The 18157-nt window shown below is 53.5% G+C and overlaps 1 long non-coding RNA gene across 1 annotated transcript; it reads right to left on the bottom strand.

The window, feature by feature from the left end:
• Positions 1-3580: 3580 nt before the first annotated feature.
• LOC144279217 (uncharacterized) lies at positions 3581-13577 on the bottom strand. Its single transcript, XR_013348660.1, has 3 exons — positions 13146-13577; positions 8865-8943; positions 3581-3857 (listed from the first exon to the last, which is right to left on the bottom strand). It is a non-coding gene; the product is annotated as an uncharacterized LOC144279217 (long non-coding RNA).
• Positions 13578-18157: the final 4580 nt, after the last annotated feature.

Below are 18157 nucleotides of genomic sequence, written 5' to 3'. Positions count from 1 at the left end.
AGAGAGTCCAGCGAAGGGCAACAAAAATGATTAGGGGTCTGGAACACATGACTTATGAGGAGAGGCTGAGGGAACTGGGATTGTTTAGTCTGCAGAAGAGAAGAATGAGGGGGGATTTGATAGCTGCTTTCAACTACCTGAAAGGGAGTTCCAAAGAGGATGGCTCTAGACTGTTCTCAATGGTAGCAGATGACAGAACGAGGAGTAATGGCCTCAAGTTGCAGTGGGGGAGGTTTAGATTGGATATTAGGAAAAACTTTTTCACTAAGAGGGTGGTGAAACACTGGAATGCGTTGCCTAGGGAGGTGGTGGAATCTCCTTCCTTGGAAGTTTTTAAGGTCAGGCTTGACAAAGCCCTGGCTGGGATGATTTAACTGGGAATTGGTCCTGCTTCGAGCAGGGGGTTGGACTAGATGACCTTCAGGGGTCCCTTCCAACCCTGATATTCTATGATTCTATGATTCTATGATTCCCTGTTACGGAGGAAAACCCCTCCTGATCCCCAGCCCCAGGGCAGCTGTGCCCTGAAGCATGAGGATAGCCCAGTTTCTTTCAGTGTGGATGCTAATATCCCTTCTACCCGGCTGAAATACACACAGTGGGAGAGATCCCTGCCACCGCTGTGAGACAAGCTGTGTTTTCGCGAGGGAAACTGAGGCACGGAACAAGTAGTGACTTGCCCAAGTTCAGACAGGTTGTCTCAGAGCTGGGAGGGAAGACAGGGGCTTAGAAAGGCCTTAGCCCCCCTACTGCCTCTCCTCCCAGCTGTGGCTGCATCTGTGTGCTGTGCGAGATGTCCCTGCGCAGCTACTAACTCGTCCCAGAGCTGGGGAGAGAACCCAGGAGTCCTGGCTCCCAGCTTCCCTTGCTCTAGCCACCAGACCCCACCCCTCTCCTGGAGCTGTGGATAGAACCCAGGAGTCCTGGCTCCCAGCCGCTCCTGCTCTAACCACTGGACCCTCCCGCTGTTGCAATGGTCCCTCCCTGATCCAGGTGTCCCATCTGTCGGGCTCCTGTAGGGAGGAGCGGGACTTTCAGGGGTGAGTCTGTTGCCGGCACCCAGTGCCAGAGGCGAACAACAGCAGGGGTTGGTTCGCTACCCGGTGTGCTACACCCAATAATCACAACGGGGTGGAGAAGCAGAAAAATTTATTTGCAGCTGCAAAAAGGTACAGGGAGAATAAAATCTCAAATCCTGCAACCAGAGCAGGAAGTTACACAGGCTTTTATACATCCTTTTTTCCAGCATACTTATTTAATAGCAAGCTGCCCTAAGTATCCATCTAGCCAGCCAATCCCGTTTCCAGCTAGTTCCCTTGTTTTCTGTATCATTTGTTAACCTATACATAAAGCTGCTTTATTTAGCATTGTTCTTCCATATCTGCCCTGTTCGGCCTTGTTTAGTTTCAGGCCGTCTGACTCTGCAACGTATTGTTGCAGATCCTCAGCATAACTGCTGCGAGTGCCTCCAGGCGGGGGGGCCAAGGACACTTGGGCCTAGTGCGAGGGGGCTTCATCGACTCGCGTCGTTTTCCATCCCTTCGAGTTACCTAGTGGCCATGCCCCAGTGTCCCCAACAAGTCTGTTTGCGGAGCCTGCCGGGATGGAGACGGGAGGTGCGACCGAGGCCCAGCGGCGGAGACTCCAGGCCGCCCCAGTGAACTGGGCAAGGTGGGCTTCCAGCCGTCCTGCCTCTCCCCGGCTGCAGCCCGGGGCACGGTCCGACAGCCTCTGGCCTTGGCGATGGGCCGCCCGAGGGGAGAGACACGTCTCCCGCAGCAGGGACCGGGTGGGTGGATATAAACCACAGTACAGCTCCTAGCACTCAGTGACCAAGGGTCCGACCTCACAACTCCGGAGGGTAGCGTGGAGGAGGCATTTAAAGAAATGCTACGTGGTGGGGGATGTTATTTCTTTCCTAGTTTTTGAGCCTTTGGTACCCAGCTGATTTGCGGCATCTGGAGGCGCTGGGGGGGGGAAGGGGGAGGAACGAGGGGGTGGAACTGGGTGGGGAGGGGGTGGCACGGGGGTGTGGCCTGGGCGGAGCTGTGGGGAGCTCCCCCCCCGGCAGACGGACACTGGGCGCCTCTAACCCGGGCCCCCCTGGGGATGGCCCTGCCCCCTGAAAAGCAGCTGGACTCTGACCCCAGCAGCAGGGAACCTACTGGAGCAGGCCCAAAACCACCCCACCCAAATCCGGAAGCTTCTGGATGTGGCTAAATCTGCCTCGCAACAGTGTCCCCGGCACAGCTCCCGCCTGCCTCCCCGCACCGGGCCTCTGACAGAGAGCTGGGGTGACCAGCGCATCGCGGTCCCGCGGGGGTCTGCACTCCGAGGGGTCGGCCTGCGACCCCGAGCACCCCGGGGGCGGCCACGGGGGGCCGCTCTGGGGCCTGCTCCGAGGAGCAGGGCTGAACTGGGAGGATTATCTGCCTCCACTGATCTCGCTCTCTTTCCGCCTCGCCCTCGCTCAGGAAATGAGCTTGGGCGCGGGTCGCCACTGCATTTCCGGTGCCCGCTTCTGCATCACTACAGAAGCTTCCTGTTGACTCAGCGGGGAGCAAGACCCGCAGAGCACTTGGTAACGTGCCTTGTTTCCATTAGAGGTGGAGACTCAGGGCCCCTTGTCCTAAGAGGCCTCGCTTACATGGCGGAAGCAAGACGGGGCCGAGAATTAAAAGGCGACCCTGCTTTGGTCACACATGAACGAAGCGGTCTTATTTTTGTCATCCCTTGCTGGCCCTGGCTGCTGGGGAGAGATGTGACGAAGCGGGACTGTTCTTAATGTTTCCTCTGAATAGTGTGGGGGTGCCTCAGTTTCCCCTAGGCAGTTCTTAAGTATCTAGGTGGTGGGGTAAGGGTGTATGATCGTTGCAGAGCCCTAGAGGGCAGGTGTGTGCAGGGGTCTGGACACAGAGAATGGCCGACACCCTGTTTCCTGGCTACTGATGGCCTGGGCCCTTCCCCCTGCAAGCTGAGAGCTAAAGGGTTGGAGAACAAAGGAATCAGGTGCCCTCCTGGCCCGGGAAAGGGACAAAGCCCAGAGGAGGAGGGGCTGGAGGGAGTTTCAGTTTGGGGCTGGCTGGAGACATGGAGTGAAGGGCAGACGTGGTTTTCTGGCTCACTGCCCCCCAAAATGGACCCAGCTGAGAGGTCTTGTTCTCTGCACCTACAAGCTCTGTGTTAGATCATGTTCCTGTCGTCTAATAAACCCCTGTTTTACTGGCTGGCTGAGAGTCACGTCTGACTGCGGAGTCGGGGGGCAGGACCCTCTGGCTTCCCCAGGACCCCGCCTGGGCGGACTCGCTGGGGGAAGTGCACGGAGGGGCAGGGGAGGCTGGAGGCTCCGAGGTCAGACCCAGGAAGGTGGAGCCGGGTGAGCTGTGTGTCCTGCAGACAGGCTGCTCCCAGAGAGGAGTCTTCACCAGAGTCCTGCCTGGCTTCGTGGGGAGCAGTTCCCAAGCAGCGCCCGGGGACTCTATGACAAGGGGGCACAGTCTTCCCATGAGAGTCCCCCCAGCAGTTATGCCCCCCTCCGCTGGATTCCCCCCAAGCCCTGATTCGGTCCCCTTCCACTCGGTGCTCGGGTGATCAGATGTCCTGATTTTATGGGGACAGTCCCGATGGTTGAGGCTTTTTCTCACATCGGCATCTGTTGCCTCCCACCCCTCTCCCAAATTTTTACACTTGCTCTGTGCCCTCTTCCTGCGTGCTTGGCAGCGGGGCTGGCGATCCAAGGAAAGGCTGCTCCTGGAGGGTGGGGTCGGGATCGTTTGTCGATGAGGACTGATTGACCCTCCTCCGTGGGAGCTCAGTGCCCTGAGGATCTGGGGAGCCTGGATTTTCACGGTTGCGCTCTGGAAGGGAAAAGGAATTATCCAGCACAAGGAAAGAGAAATCTTACGAGATGTAAACCAGAGTAGGACTTTGGGCTATTAAGAGCAATGGCTGAAAAGGGGAAAGCCCAACTGACGCTAGGGGCAAATAATGAAATACGGTCCTTGAAAAGAATCAAACTTAGAAAGCCCCTGATGAGAAAGGGATTAAGGAAATGTGTCGCACAGCATGGAAGCAGCGGAGAAAGTAAAAGCACGGAAATCTGAGCCCCTACTTGGCACGTCCTACGGCTGATCACCGGCAGGCGGGAGGTGCTGGCAGGGAGGGGGAGGAGCTGATCGGGGGTGGGTGGGGGCTGCTGGGGGTGCTGAGCACCCCCTACTATTTTCCCGTGGTGTAAGCGAACGCTCCCTGGACTCCATAAAAAAACGGGCCCTCTGATGTAGTGATTGCCTCTTGATTCGTGTTGGTCTTGCGGGGGAACGTTGCGATGGCTGCGACCTTGGTACGAGTGCTCGGTGCTGCAGGATCTGGAGTGCCCCGTCAGAGCGACCCGCACATAACACACCTATGCCCGCGACACTCGGACCAGCTCACTCAGTGCACCAGGACGCGGCCCCCTCGGCTGGGGTGCCCCTCCTCGGACTTCTCCTTTTAGACACTGATACAAACAAGCTACGTACCACGCTCCAGACGCTGCCAGCTAGTTACCACCCGTCTCCTTGAACCTGCTTGTTAGAACAAAACTACTTGATCCATGATCCCGGCACCCTGTCCGTATCTTACCAGGGGGTGGGGGTGTTCCTGGACCACCTCTTAGCAACTGGTTTCCGTAGTTTATGGAGAGACCTGTGTGGTTTTGTACCGTCCTCTGTGGTCAGGAATGTGCTTACTTGGCGTTAGATAATACCGAGTGGGTTGTTATTTTGCCAAGGCCAGGCCTAGTCCGGTTCACACTGTTAGTTATGCCAAACTAAGTTTGGATCACTTGATGAGGACCTGTTCTGTTCATTCCCCCCGGGGCACCTGGCATTGGCCTCTGTGGGAAGACAGGACACTGGGCTCGAGGGACCTTTGGTCTGACCGCGATGGCCGTTCTTATGCCGAGGGCTCCCGCAAGGCCTACAGTCAGCTTCACAGGCGCCGGCTCTGTGGGTGCTCTGGGGCTGGATCACCCATGGGAAAAAACCCGTCACCGACAGCCCCCCTATCAGCGCCTCGCCCTGCCCCCGGCGCCTCCTGCCCGCCGTGGATCAGCTGCTCCGCGGCGTGCGGGTTGTGCTGGGGGGACGAGCGAGGGCGGGGTGCACTCGGGGGAGGGGGCGGAACGGGGAGGGAAGAGGCGGAGTGGGGGCAGGAGCAGAAAGAGGCAGGGGTGGGGCCCGGGGCGGAGCTGGGGAGGAGCACTCCCCCTCCCATCCAAACCCGGCAAGTGATGTGATGTGACGGCGGTCAGAGCAACGGCATCATCCCGGGTACAGACTCTGTCTCTGGGGAGAGCCAGACCCGAGCCCCACGCCGGCGTGCGGATCCAGAATGCCAGTGGCTGTACCCGAGACCCGATGTGTCACGGGCCTTGGTGTCCCTCGTGCACATGTGTGCCCCGCTCCTCCCGCCTTTACCCTCGCTGAACTTCCCCGGAATATCGGGGTGCCCTTGTCCTGCTGGCTAGCGTATCCATTCGGCAAAGCTCATTAACATATGCATCAATGGAATGACCATCGTTACCTGCACGTAAGCGTCTCCTGATATTCCTAACGGGCACACGCCGCCTTCTTGCGGTGACCTACCAGCGTTTGCTACACTCGTGGTTATTACAAAACACTCAACAAAGTCTTATGCCGTCGTGTGACTTAAGGGCACTGTCAGTTTACTCACGTACGCTAACTGAGGGCTTGTCTCCACTTCGTCCGGCGATCGAGCCACCGGGGGGTGGATTTAGTGGGTCTCGGGTAGAGGTGGGCAAACTACGGCCCGCGGGCCACATCTGGCCCGTGGGACCCTCCTGCCCGCCTCCTGGCCCGGGAGGCTCGCCCCTGGCCCCTCCCTGCGCCGTGCCCCCCTCCCTCGCAGCCTCAGCTCACTGCACTGCCGGCACAATGCTCTGGGCGGTGGGGCTCTTGCAGAGCCGCGGCCTGTCCTCATGCTCTGGGCAGTGCAGTAAGGGGGCAGGGAGCGGGGGGGTTGGATAGAGGGCAGGGGAGTTCGGGGTAGTGGTCAGGGGCGGGGAACAGGGGGGGGTTGAATGGGGGCAGGGGTCCCGGGGGGGGCAGTCAGGAACGAGAGGAGGGGTCGGATGGGGCAGGGGCGGGGGAAGTCAGGGGGGGCGGTCAGGGGACAGGGACGGGCGGATGGGGCAGGGGTCCCGTGTCACACCCCAACAGCCCCCTCCCTCAGGTCCCTTGGGGAAGCAGAGTAGTCTGTTGCAAGCATGGCAAAGCGTTAAAGGTGGGTGTGGAATGGAAGATTCCTTCGCAGGTTTCTGGAGGCCGAGGAACAGGGCGGGGAAGAGAAAACCAAGAGCCAGAGAGAGAGAGAGAGGAAGCAGAAAGTGGGTTAACTCTGCGCTCCTGCGAAATCCGAATTAAGAGGTTGACTTCAGCCCACTGTGCACTGCTACCTGCCGAGCAAGACGGGAGGGGGGCCAAGATTTCCACCCTGCCCTGCTGTGAGAACAGAGAGCCACGGAACAAGAAGAGCAGCCATGTTAGTCTGTATTTGCAAATAAATTGGTTAGTCTCTGAGGTGCCACAAGTCATCACGCTCCTTCCTTCCTCTGAGTGACGTGGGAACTGTCCCCGTGCTCACCGCTGTTAGTTTATTATTGTCTCCACAAAGCTTTAAAATTAAATCACACGGTGTGTTCCTGGGTCTCCCCCCGAACGGTCCCGCGGTCTCAGACTGATCAACTGAGGCACAGGCAGATTGGTAACAGAAATCTGTCACAGGGGTCCCGGGAGGGGGCGGTCAGGGGACAGGGAGTGGAGGGGTTGAATAGGGGGTGGGCTCCCGGGGGGTAGTTAGGGGCGAGGGTGTGGATAGGGGTCAGGGAAGTCAGGGGACAGGGAGTGGCGGGGTTGGATGGGGGTGGGGTCCCAGGGGACAATTAGGGACAAGGGTGTGGATAGGGGTTGGGGCAATCAGGAGACAGGGAGCCGGGGGGTCGGATGGGGGTGGGGTCCTGGGGGGCAGTTAGGGGCGAGGGTGTGTTGATAGGGGTCAGGGAAGTCAGGGGACAGGGAGCGGAGGGGTTGGATAGAGGGTGGGCTCCTGGGGGGCACTTAGGGGCGAGTGTGTGTTGATAGGGGTCAGGGAAGTCAGGGGACAGGGAGCGGAGGGGTTGGATAGAGGGTGGGCTCCTGGGGGGCACTTAGGGGAGAGGGTGTGTTGATAGGGGTCAGGGAAGTCAGGGGACAGGGAGCAGGGGGGGTTGGATAGAGGGTGGGCTCCTGGGGGGCAGTTAGGGGAGAGGGTGTGTTGATAGGGGTCAGGGAAGTCAGGGGACAGGGAGCAGGGGGGGTTGGATAGAAGGTGGGCTCCTGGGGGGCAGTTAGGGGAGAGGGTGTGTTGATAGGGGTCAGGGACGTCAGGGGACAGGGAGCAGGGGGGGTTGGATAGAGGGTGGGCTCCTGGGGGGCACTTAGGGGCGAGGGTGTGTTGATAGGGGTGAGGGAAGTCAGGGGACAGGGAGTGGAGGGGTTGGATAGGGGGTGGGCTCCCGGGGGGCAGTTAGGGGCGAGGGTGTGGATAGGGGTCAGGGAAGTCAGGGGACAGGGAGTGGCGGGGTTGGATGGGGGTGGGGTCCCAGGGGACAATTAGGGACAAGGGTGTGGATAGGGGTTGGGGCAATCAGGAGACAGGGAGCGGGGGGGTCGGATAGGGGGTGGGGTCCTGGGGGGCAGTTAGGGGCGAGGGTGTGTTGATAGGGGTCAGGGAAGTCAGGGGACAAGGAGCGGGGGGGTCGGATAGGGGGTGGGGTCCTGGGGGGCAGTTAGGGGCGAGGGTGTGTTGATAGGGGTCAGGGAAGTCAGGAGACAGGGAGCCGGGGGGTCAGATAGGGGGTGGGGTCCTGGGGGGCAGTTAGGGGAGACGGTGTGTTGATAGGGGTCAGGGAAGTCAGGGGACAGGGAGCCGGGGGGTCAGATAGGGGGTGGGGTCCTGGGGGGCACTTAGGGGCGAGGGTGTGTTGATAGGGGACAGGGAAGTCAGGGGACAGGGAGCGGAGGGGTTGGATAGAGGGTGGGCTCCTGGGGGGCACTTAGGGGCGAGTGTGTGTTGATAGGGGTCAGGGAAGTCAGGGGACAGGGAGCGGAGGGGTTGGATAGAGGGTGGGCTCCTGGGGGGCACTTAGGGGCGAGTGTGTGTTGATAGGGGTCAGGGAAGTCAGGGGACAGGGAGCGGAGGGGTTGGATAGAGGGTGGGCTCCTGGGGGGCACTTAGGGGCGAGGGTGTGTTGATAGGGGTGAGGGAAGTCAGGGGACAGGGAGTGGAGGGGTTGGATAGGGGGTGGGCTCCCGGGGGGCAGTTAGGGGCGAGGGTGTGGATAGGGGTCAGGGAAGTCAGGGGACAGGGAGTGGAGGGGTTGGATAGGGGGTGGGCTCCCGGGGGGCGGTTAGGGGTAGGGGTCCCGGGAGGGGGCGGTCAGGGGACAAGGAGCGGGGGGGGGGGTTCGATGAGTTGGAGGTTCTGAGGTGGGCTGTCAGGGGGCAGGAAGTGGGAGGAGGCAAATAGGGGGCGAGGGCCAGGCTGTTTGGGGAGGCACAGCCTGCCCTACCTGGCCCTCCATACAGTTTCACAACCCCGATGTGGCCCTTGGGCCAAAACGTCCCCCCCCTCCCCGTGCTAGCTGGTCACTCTACACAGGAACACCTTGACTTCGATCACATAAACCCTCTTCCTCAACAAGAGCCAAAACTTTATCCAAACAAACTGAGACATGAGGTTCCAGGATGTTCGTCACTAATTTCTGCAGACGTTTTCGCTTTCTGGTCAAAGAATCCTCCATTTCAAATGAATGTGTATCTCACCTCTTTTGCAGCACTGTGACCTCTTCTTGTAAACGAATAAAATGAAGACAATCCCGAGAGTGATGCCTAGACCCGAAATCTGGAGAGGAAAACAAATCAGCACGTTCAGATTTGTTATTTATATTGGACTTCTTCTTCACAAATGTTTTGGGCCCCCCCACCGTGGGTGGGGACAGCGTGACGTACAGTTTACCGTCCCTGCGCACTGGCAGCGGTGAATCAAACCTTGGAGGTTTTACTGACACATAATCTAGTTACACAAACCTCAGTGTGTAAAATATCATGAGTATAATTTAGCCATCTGGATCCCTCAACTGCCCCGCGCCCCGTAACACGTAAACTGCTAACAAAAGTCAAGGGAAAGCAGCATTCTTCTTCTGCATAGTAAAGTTTCAAGGCTGTATTAAGTCCATGTTCAGCGTTTTGTTCAGTCACACACATTTTAGAGTCACGAACAGCCTCCATTCCCAAGGGGTTCGTAACTCTGAGGTTCTACTGTACAAACATGGGTGGCAGGTTTGTCTAATTTTTGGTGGTGCCCAAGTGGATCCGTCCCATCTGTAGGACGGACCAGGGCAACCGCCCCTGGCCCTGCGCTTTGGTGGGCCCTGCGCTTCCGGGGGATGCGGGGTCCAGGGTGGCCTGGGGGGTTAGCGGGGTGCCTGGCGCCGACAGCAGCGAGCGACCCTGCTCCACCCCCCACTCCACCTCTTCCCCGAAGCCCCCGCCCCTGAGCAGAGCCGGCGAGGTGGAGCGGAGTGGGCTGGGGCCAGGTCCCTCATTGGTGCCAGCCCCAGGCCCCGCGCTAACTCCCCAGGCCGCCCTGGACCCCGTGACCCCCTGAAGCACAAGGCAGGGTTAGGCATCACCATGTTGTGCCACGAACACTTGACACAATTACCGGACTTAGTGATGGACAATGGGGGCAGGGGGGTATTATGTCATTCAATCATTCAACCCATAAAATAGCACACATTTTGCCACACTGAAAAACCCCCCAGTAACCTAGCTAATAATAATAATTCAACTCATATAATTAATGAAAAATGTGTGTATATTGTATCTGAGATTATATGAGAAATGAAAATGAGCTTGCTTTGGGATTTTACAAGGCCCTTATATCATTTAAACACATTTGGTACCTTGAGTCACGATAACGCTTCTTGCAAATCACATAAATAGGGAACCCAGGGTCCCCTTCCCTCACCCCATTGCAAAGGCAGAGGGGTTATTGCTGGCTGCCCTAGGGCTGCAGAAAACCCCATGGGCAAAACAAATGGAAAGAAGAGGATCAATTTATACAGAGGGCTGAAGGGGACTCCGGGACTGCATCCGATGAAGTGAGCTGTAGCTCACGAAAGCTTAGGCTCAAATCAATTGGTTAGTCTCTAAGGTCCCACAAGTCCTCCTTTTCTTTTTGCAAATACAGACTAACATGGCTGCTACTCGGAAACCTGTCATTATGCAAGGCACTGCATTCAGCCATAAGGAGTGGAAATCTATCAACTTCATGAAAAAACTCGTACAGATACAGACAGACATCATCTTCCTTTCCAAATGTAAACAGATAGACATCGTACCAAAAGGACTGAAGGTAAAAAATCCATTACAATCTACATACCACACAGACTATGCTGACGGCTTGTGCCACACGCTCTCAAAGAAACTGCCGAACCACCTGATCAACATCCTCTACAGCAAACAGGGAAAGATAAAGAATGAGCTCTCAAAACTGGATCCTCTCATAAAAAACCAACCTTCCGCACAACCTTCCTCGTGGCTGGACTTTACAAAAACTAGACAAGCCATTTTCAACACGCACTTTGCTTCTCTACAAAAGAAAAAGGGCACTAAACTATCTAGGAATGCATCCGATGCAGTGAGCTGTAGCTCACGAAAGCTTAGGCTCAAATCAATTGGTTAGTCTCTAAGGTGCCACAAGTCCTCCTGTTCTTTTTGCGAATACAGACTAACACGGCTGCTACTCTGAAAACTTTACTTTATGAGAAGCTCCCGAGAAAGAAGACCCAGAGGGAGCAATGGTAGGGGCAATCCTAGGGAGACCAAACGGCCTGGTAGAGGGAGCAGACAGAGAACAAGGGTAGAGGCGGAGTGGCTGCAGGATTGACCCAGTCTTCTGCCTCTCTCCTGTGGGTGGGAACACTTGTCACTATCGCTATAGGAGGGAACAATAGAATGGAAAGCCCGGAAGAAGGAATGACTTGCGGACAATTTCCTGACGGGACCCTTACCCTTGCACAGCTTTTCTAGCTCCGACATTTACATTTCTACACAGGGTGGTTTGGCCCACAGAAATAAAAATCTGCACATCTTCCATGTGCTTTTGGACCAATGGGAAAAACCAGGTACAATTCAAGTGACTTTTAAAATTGCCTATGAAACCGAGTTAACAAAATAAATGAGCTTATGAACAACCAGAAAATATACTTCTCAAGTGAAAAAGCTATCCATGGACTTCTCGGCAAAGAAATTGTAAGTTTTCTTACAGGAAGAGCCACAAACTGTCTGGAAAGGAAGAGTCCATTTAATTACTTGTCTCAGTGAAATTAAATATCCAGAGAATTGCTGGGCCTGTGATGATGATGACTGGGGCTTACTCACCTGTGGCTCCCCTGCTCCGTGCAAGCAAGCAGGCCCCCTGCCTCAGGTGCGGCTCCCATTAGCCGTGCTGGCCAATAGACTGGGAGCCTCCCGGCCAATGGGCTGTGGGGTGACGGGGGGCGGCAAAGGGGGAGATTGTAGGGAGCTCTGGAGCAGGGGAGACAGTGGGGGAGGGGAGTTGTCTGGCACAAAGGGGGAGCTCTCTGGAGAGGGGTGACGGAGCACAGGGGCCGTTGGGGGTGTTTCAGGGGGGCAGAAGGTTGTGTGGGTCTCTGTGGGGCGGGGGGCGGGAGTGATGGACGGAGCCAGCCGCAACCCGGTCTGCTCTGCAGGGGGGTGTTGCTATGCCCCCCTCAAGAAGCCCCCTCTGTCCTGTGTATTTTATGCCAGCCACGGGGTGCCCATCGCTGCTCCTTTCCCCGCCCCCGGCTCCATCTGTTTGTCCCCACAACCCTCCGGCTGTGTCTGTCTGACAGTGACAGACTCCTGGGGGTCTCTCTGCCTGTGGCTCCCTCCCCGTCCCCACTCTGGAGGCATGGCCAGGCAGCTCTGGCTCCACACCCCGGAGCTTCCCGGCCAACGGGCTGGGAGCCGGGTCAGTGCTGGGGTCTCTTCGCAGCACACAGCGACTCCGGGGACGGGGGGAGCTGCGTGTGGGGAGGCAGGGCGGGGAGCTGCCCCCCCAGGTGAGAGCGCCCCCCCATTGCCGACCCATGGAGCGGGGCCCCCCAAAGCACGGGGCCTGAGGCCCAAATATTGGTGGAGCTGGGCCCACCTTAATGAATACTGATGGAGCATGGGCACCATGGGCCCATATAACTCGCTGCCTATGCGTACAAATAAACCCCAAGAATGGTACCTCTTTTCCTAAGCTAGACAAAGCCGAAAAGTGAAGAAAGAAGCATGCGAAACTGTGGTTGTGATCCCATGTGTTTCAGTGCTGCTGAGACTTTCTTTTGACAACAGGGGTCACTTGGAAAAATAGTATGTGATCGTGTAATTAAAGACTGCATCATAATAAAGGCAGAATTAAGGCCACACAGGCAACCATAAAGCTGTCATTTCCTAACTTGGGAGCATTTGACTTCCAACCTTAATATTCTCTTAATGTGATCTATTTTATGTATGCTTTGAATTAACTGTCTATTTTGGATCTGGTTTGTGTGTTTTTATTTGTTGCCGGAGTGCCGCAAAGCAATACGTTTTAGAAAATGGAAATCAATACATCTCACATAGCATTTGCCAATCATTCTTATACAACGACAGGTTTCAGAGTAGCAGCCGTGTTAGTCTGTCTTCGCAAAAAGAAAAGGAGGACTTGTGGCACCTTAGAGACTAACCAATTTATCTGAGCATAAGCTTTCGTGAGCTACAGCTCACTTCATCGGATGCATCTTATACAACGTTAACATTTCATGGCTGACCCAGGCTTTGGATCAAGGTATTTTTTTCAACCCTGCCTTTGTAACTGTCTCATCTCTGTCAGCTAGTGTCTTTTTAAAAACTGAAAGCTGTTACAGAACTCGTTTTAGCTAGTCAGTATTAAACATTTGAACCTGAAAAAAATTCCAGAATAGACCAAGAATCCAAGACAGCTGAGAACAAAATGCCAGAGATGGTTGAGTTTCTCATAAGAGATCTGTAATGGGATAACCTTACCTGTGATTTTACGTAACTGTCACTGGGCTTTTCCTTATTGTCTGCTGTGATGATTTCTTCAGATGCTTTATACAGACAAGCCACATATCTTCCATCCAGTAGAAGAATGACAGTCCATATAATAGAAGGCAAGAACGTCTTCCAAAGACAGTGAATATTGCAGCATCCCGTGACAGAATTAGGACATTCTGGCTGAAAAGCCAAGCTCAGAAGAAACAAAACCATAGCTGGCATAAGAAAATAGCAGAGGATGTAACAGACTTTCCAGTAATGAGATGGAGGACATTTAAATTCAAGTTCCATTATTTTTTCGACCCCTAGCAAAATTAATGAGCAAAGTGAAGCAGATGCAATGCCAAATTCCTTTTGCCAAGTCTGCCAAAATTTCTTCAGAAGTACCATTACGCCCCACGAACCACACCGCTGCTAACTCAGGGCTGAGGAGAGAAACATTGAAACGTTTGGGTTATGTGACTCCTCTCCAGGTGACAAATAATTAAGCATGAGTGAAAATGAAAGTGAAAATGTTAGAGAGCTTATTCCTTCTCTCTCCCACTTCCCTGGTCCTTCTGGCATGAACACAGAGCAACAATACCCGAGGTTTGAAGGTGCAAACAATTCAATGTTTATTGGGGTCAACTTCCAGCAAGCTTAAATCCAAGTTCCTTTTTCCTTATTTTTGAATCCCAACTTACTTCCTGTTTGCCCCTCATTTATATAGTAATATTCTTAGCTATACCTTAACCAATCATTCTACTGAAATTTACCTAACCAGTCCTAACTTATTGTAACACGATTAGCTAACCAATTATATCCCACCACCTGAATTAGTTTACACCCAGCAAAATTAATTATACAGCAGACAAAAACAATCACAGAACCAGACAGAGACCATGCCAATAAACAATAGGAAAGTGGGAACTATAATGACAAAACAATACAGAAATGAGGATTTCACAACTACATCTATAAAGACATGAAGGTTTCCCAGCTGTGTCTATTGATAAGTGAGTTCTTACCAGACAGAAAACTATCAACCTCAATTTCCTTTTACATCGTCTAGGCTCTTCCCTTTCTCTGGAGGTGATCGATCGGATCCCCTTCCTAACCGCCCCAGATTGACTAGTTTGGGATGTGAGGAGGTGACCGGTCGCTTCCCAGCTTATGGCAGTCTCTGCTGCTTGGCCAAAGGCCTTGGCCTAAGAACAGGGCCTCAGATTGTCCTGGTGAGAGAAGGCCCTTACGCAGATTCTTTCTTTCATACCTCTATAACTAGCTAAATGATAAACATACACCTACATTCTTAAAGTCTAGGCCTTTACAGACAGGCCTGAATATCTATATCCTAACAGAAAATATCGCCCTTGTGATGCAGCAGTGGAAGAGCGGTACAGGAGAGATATAAACCCTCGGCTAATTAAGGCGTGGTTCCCTGTAGACTTGGGTGGGTGGCTACAGGTTAATTGGAGCACCTGTAGTCAATTAAGGCCCTCTCAGGAATCTAATAAACCCCCTGGCTTGAGGCAGACAGTGGGGTGTGAGGAAGGAGAGAGGACCGGAGTTTGGGGTGTGTGTGTTGCTGACAATTGAAAGACCAGGGGGATGAGGTGGATGAGGCTTTCTTCCGGCAGCTCGCAGAAGCTACTAGATCGCACGCCCTGGTTCTCATGGGTGACTTTAATTTTCCTGATATCTGCTGGGAGAGCAATACAGCAGTGCATAGACAATCCAGGAAGTTTTTGGAAAACGTAGGGGACAATTTCCTGGCGCAAGTGCTAGAGGAGCCAACTAGGGGGGAAGCTTTTCTTGACCTGCTGCTCACAAACCGGGAAGAATTAGTGGGGGAAGCAAAAGTGGATGGGAACCTGGGAGACAGTGACCATGAGTTGGTTGAGTTCAGGATCCTGACACAGGGAAGAAAGGTAAGCAGCAGGATACGGACCCTGGACTTCAGGAAAGCAGACTTCGACTCCCTCAGGGAACAGATGGGTAGGATCCCCTGGGGGACTAACATGAAAGGGAAAGGAGTCCGGGAGAGCTGGCTGTATTTCAAGGAATCCCTGTTGAGGTTACAGGGACAAACCATCCCGATGTGTTGAAAGAATAGTAAATATGGCAGGCGACCAGCTTGGCTTAACTGTGAAATCCTAGTGGATCTTAAACATAAAAAAGAAGCTTACAAGAAGTGGAAGGTTGGACATATGACCAGGGAAGAGTATAAAAATATTGCTCAGGCATGTAGGAATGAAATCAGGAGGGCCAAATCGCACCTGGAGCTGCAGCTAGCAAGAGATGTCAAGAGTAACAAGAAGGTTTCTTCAGGTATGTTGGCAACAAGAAGAAAGCCAAGGAAAGTGTGGGCCCCTTACTGAATGAGGGAGGCAACCTAGTGACAGAGGATGTGGAAAAAGCTAATGTACTCAATGCTTTTTTTGCCTCTGTCTTCACGAACAAGGTCAGCTTCCAGACTGCTGCGCTGGGCATCACAACATGGGGAATAGATGGCCAGCCCTCTGTGGAGAAAGAGGTGGTTAGGGACTATTTAGAAAAGCTGGACGTGCACAAGTCCATGGGGCCGGACGAGTTGCATCCGAGAGTGCTAAAGGAACTGGCGGCTGTGATTGCAGAGCTATTGGCCATTATCTTTGAAAACTCGTGGCGAACGGGGGAAGTCCCGGATGACTGGAAAAAGACTAATGTAGTGCCAATCTTTAAAAAAGGGAAGAAGGAGGATCCTGGGAACTACAGGCCAGTCAGCCTCACCTCAGTCCCTGGAAAAATCATGGAGCAGGTCCTCAAAGAATCAATCCTGAAGCACTTACATGAGAGGAAAGTGATCAGGAACAGCCAGCATGGATTCACCAAGGGAAGGTCATGCCTGACTAATCTAATCGCCTTCTATGATGAGATTACTGGTTCTGTGGATGAAGGGAAAGCAGTGGATGTATTGTTTCTTGACTTTAGCAAAGCTTTTGACACGGTCTCCCACAGTATTCTTGTCAGCAAGTTAAAGAAGTATGCGCTGGATGAATGCACTATAAGGTGGGTAGAAAGTTGGCTAGATTGTCGGGCTCAACGGGTAGTGATCAATGGCTCCATGTCTAGTTGGCAGCCGGTGTCAAGTGGAGTGCCCCAGGGGTCGGTCCTGGGGCCGGTTTTGTTCAATATCTTCATAAATGATCTGGAGGATGCTGTGGATTGCACTCTCAGCAAATTTGCGGATGATACTAAACTGGGAGGAGTGGTAGATACGCTGGAGGGCAGGGATAGGATACAGAGGGACCTAGACAAATTGGAGGATTGGGCCAAAAGAAATCTGATGAGGTTCAACAAGGATAAGTGCAGGGTCCTGCACTTAGGACAGAAGAACTCAATGCACAGCTACAGACTAGAGACTGAATGGCTAGGCAGCAGTTCTGCGGAAAAGGACCTAGGGGTGACAGTGGACGAGAAGCTGGATATGAGTCAGCAGTGTGCCCTTGTTGCCAAGAAGGCCAATGGCATTTTGGGATGTATAAGTAGGGGCATAGCGAGCAGATCGAGGGACGTGATCGTCCCCCTCTATTCGACATTGGTGAGGCCTCATCTGGAGTACTGTGTCCAGTTTTGGGCCCCACACTACAAGAAGGATGTGGATAAATTGGAGAGAGCCCAGCAAAGGGCAACAAAAATGATTAGGGGTCTAGAACAAATGAGTTATGAGGAGAGGCTGAGGGAACTGGGATTGTTTAGTCTGCAGAAGAGAAGAATGAGGGGGGATTTGATAGCTGCTTTTAACTACCTGAGAGGTGGTTCCAGAGAGGATGGTTCTAGACTATTCTCAGTGGTAGAAGAGGACAGGACAAGGAGTAATGGTCTCAAGTTGCAGTGGGGGAGGTTTAGGTTGGATATTAGGAAAAACTTTTTCACTAGGAGGGTGGTGAAACACTGGAATGCGTTACTTAGGGAGGTGGTAGAATCTCCTTCCTTAGAAGTTTTTAAGGTCAGGCTTGACAAAGCCCTGGCTGGGATGATTTAATTGGGGATTGGTCCTGCTTTGAGCAGGGGGTTGAACTAGATGACCTCCTGAGGTGTCCCTTCCAACCTTGATATTCTATGATTCTATGACCACAGTGCCAAAGGGAGACCCCGCCCCAGCAGGGCAGGGAGGCTCCCTCCCCCAGCGTCAAGGATGGAGGGTAGCCCTATCCAAGGGGGAAGAGGTTAAGAAACCTGCAGGGGTTGAGAGGGGCTGGGGCTCAGAGTGAGGAGCAAACCCAGACCCCTTCCTCACTTCCCTCCTGTACCACCTTCCTGGGCCACTAGTGGGGCCCTCGGCGCCCCAAGAGCAGGGGCAAGGGATGGTATTCTAGCGCCCCGCCAAGAAAAGCGCAGGACCCACCATACCAACGTCGGCCATTTTGCAACACCTTACACCTTATAAAAACATCCCCATTCTTGGTTGTTCTATTAAGTGCTATTGTCTAGATGTGAATATTGTTGGCAAACGGCATAGTAATGATTTCAGTAGGGTCTCGAGTAGTTAGGCTAGCAGTCTGGAAACTATTTCTAGTTTTCCACTATAATTTAATCCTCAGCATTTCCTTGGACATGATTTTGTCAACAATAATCGTTCATCTCTATGGTAGCAACACCCTAGTTAGGATTGTAAATGTCTTTATTTTAGCTGGATGATAAAGGTCTCTGAGACCTGAGCGTTTTGATTTATAGCATTAATTTGAAATCCTGACTGTAGCATTTTACACTTTCTAAGGCATTTTGGAGGTGGGGAAATATCCGAGTTTAGTTGTCAGTATCCAAAAAGGGCCAAGTGATCAAAAATGATGTACTAAGCGCAAAAGTTCAGAAGGACCCAGTGGACTTAGGCACTTCAGAAAATTTTCTCCAGAGCCTTTCAAAAACACATAAGAAATATGGTGCGTGAAGGGTCTCTGTGTTGTTTAGAGTCATGTCTGCGAAAGCTCTCAATTTGCGCTTGGCTCCTCGTTTGAGGTATAACGACGTTATGTTTT

The sequence above is a fragment of the Eretmochelys imbricata genome, chromosome 23, assembly GCF_965152235.1.
Source record: "Eretmochelys imbricata isolate rEreImb1 chromosome 23, rEreImb1.hap1, whole genome shotgun sequence".
NCBI lineage: Eukaryota > Metazoa > Chordata > Testudines > Cheloniidae > Eretmochelys > Eretmochelys imbricata.
The sequence above is the reverse complement of the archived record's forward strand: the minus strand, read 5'-3'. Positions and strand labels throughout refer to the sequence as shown.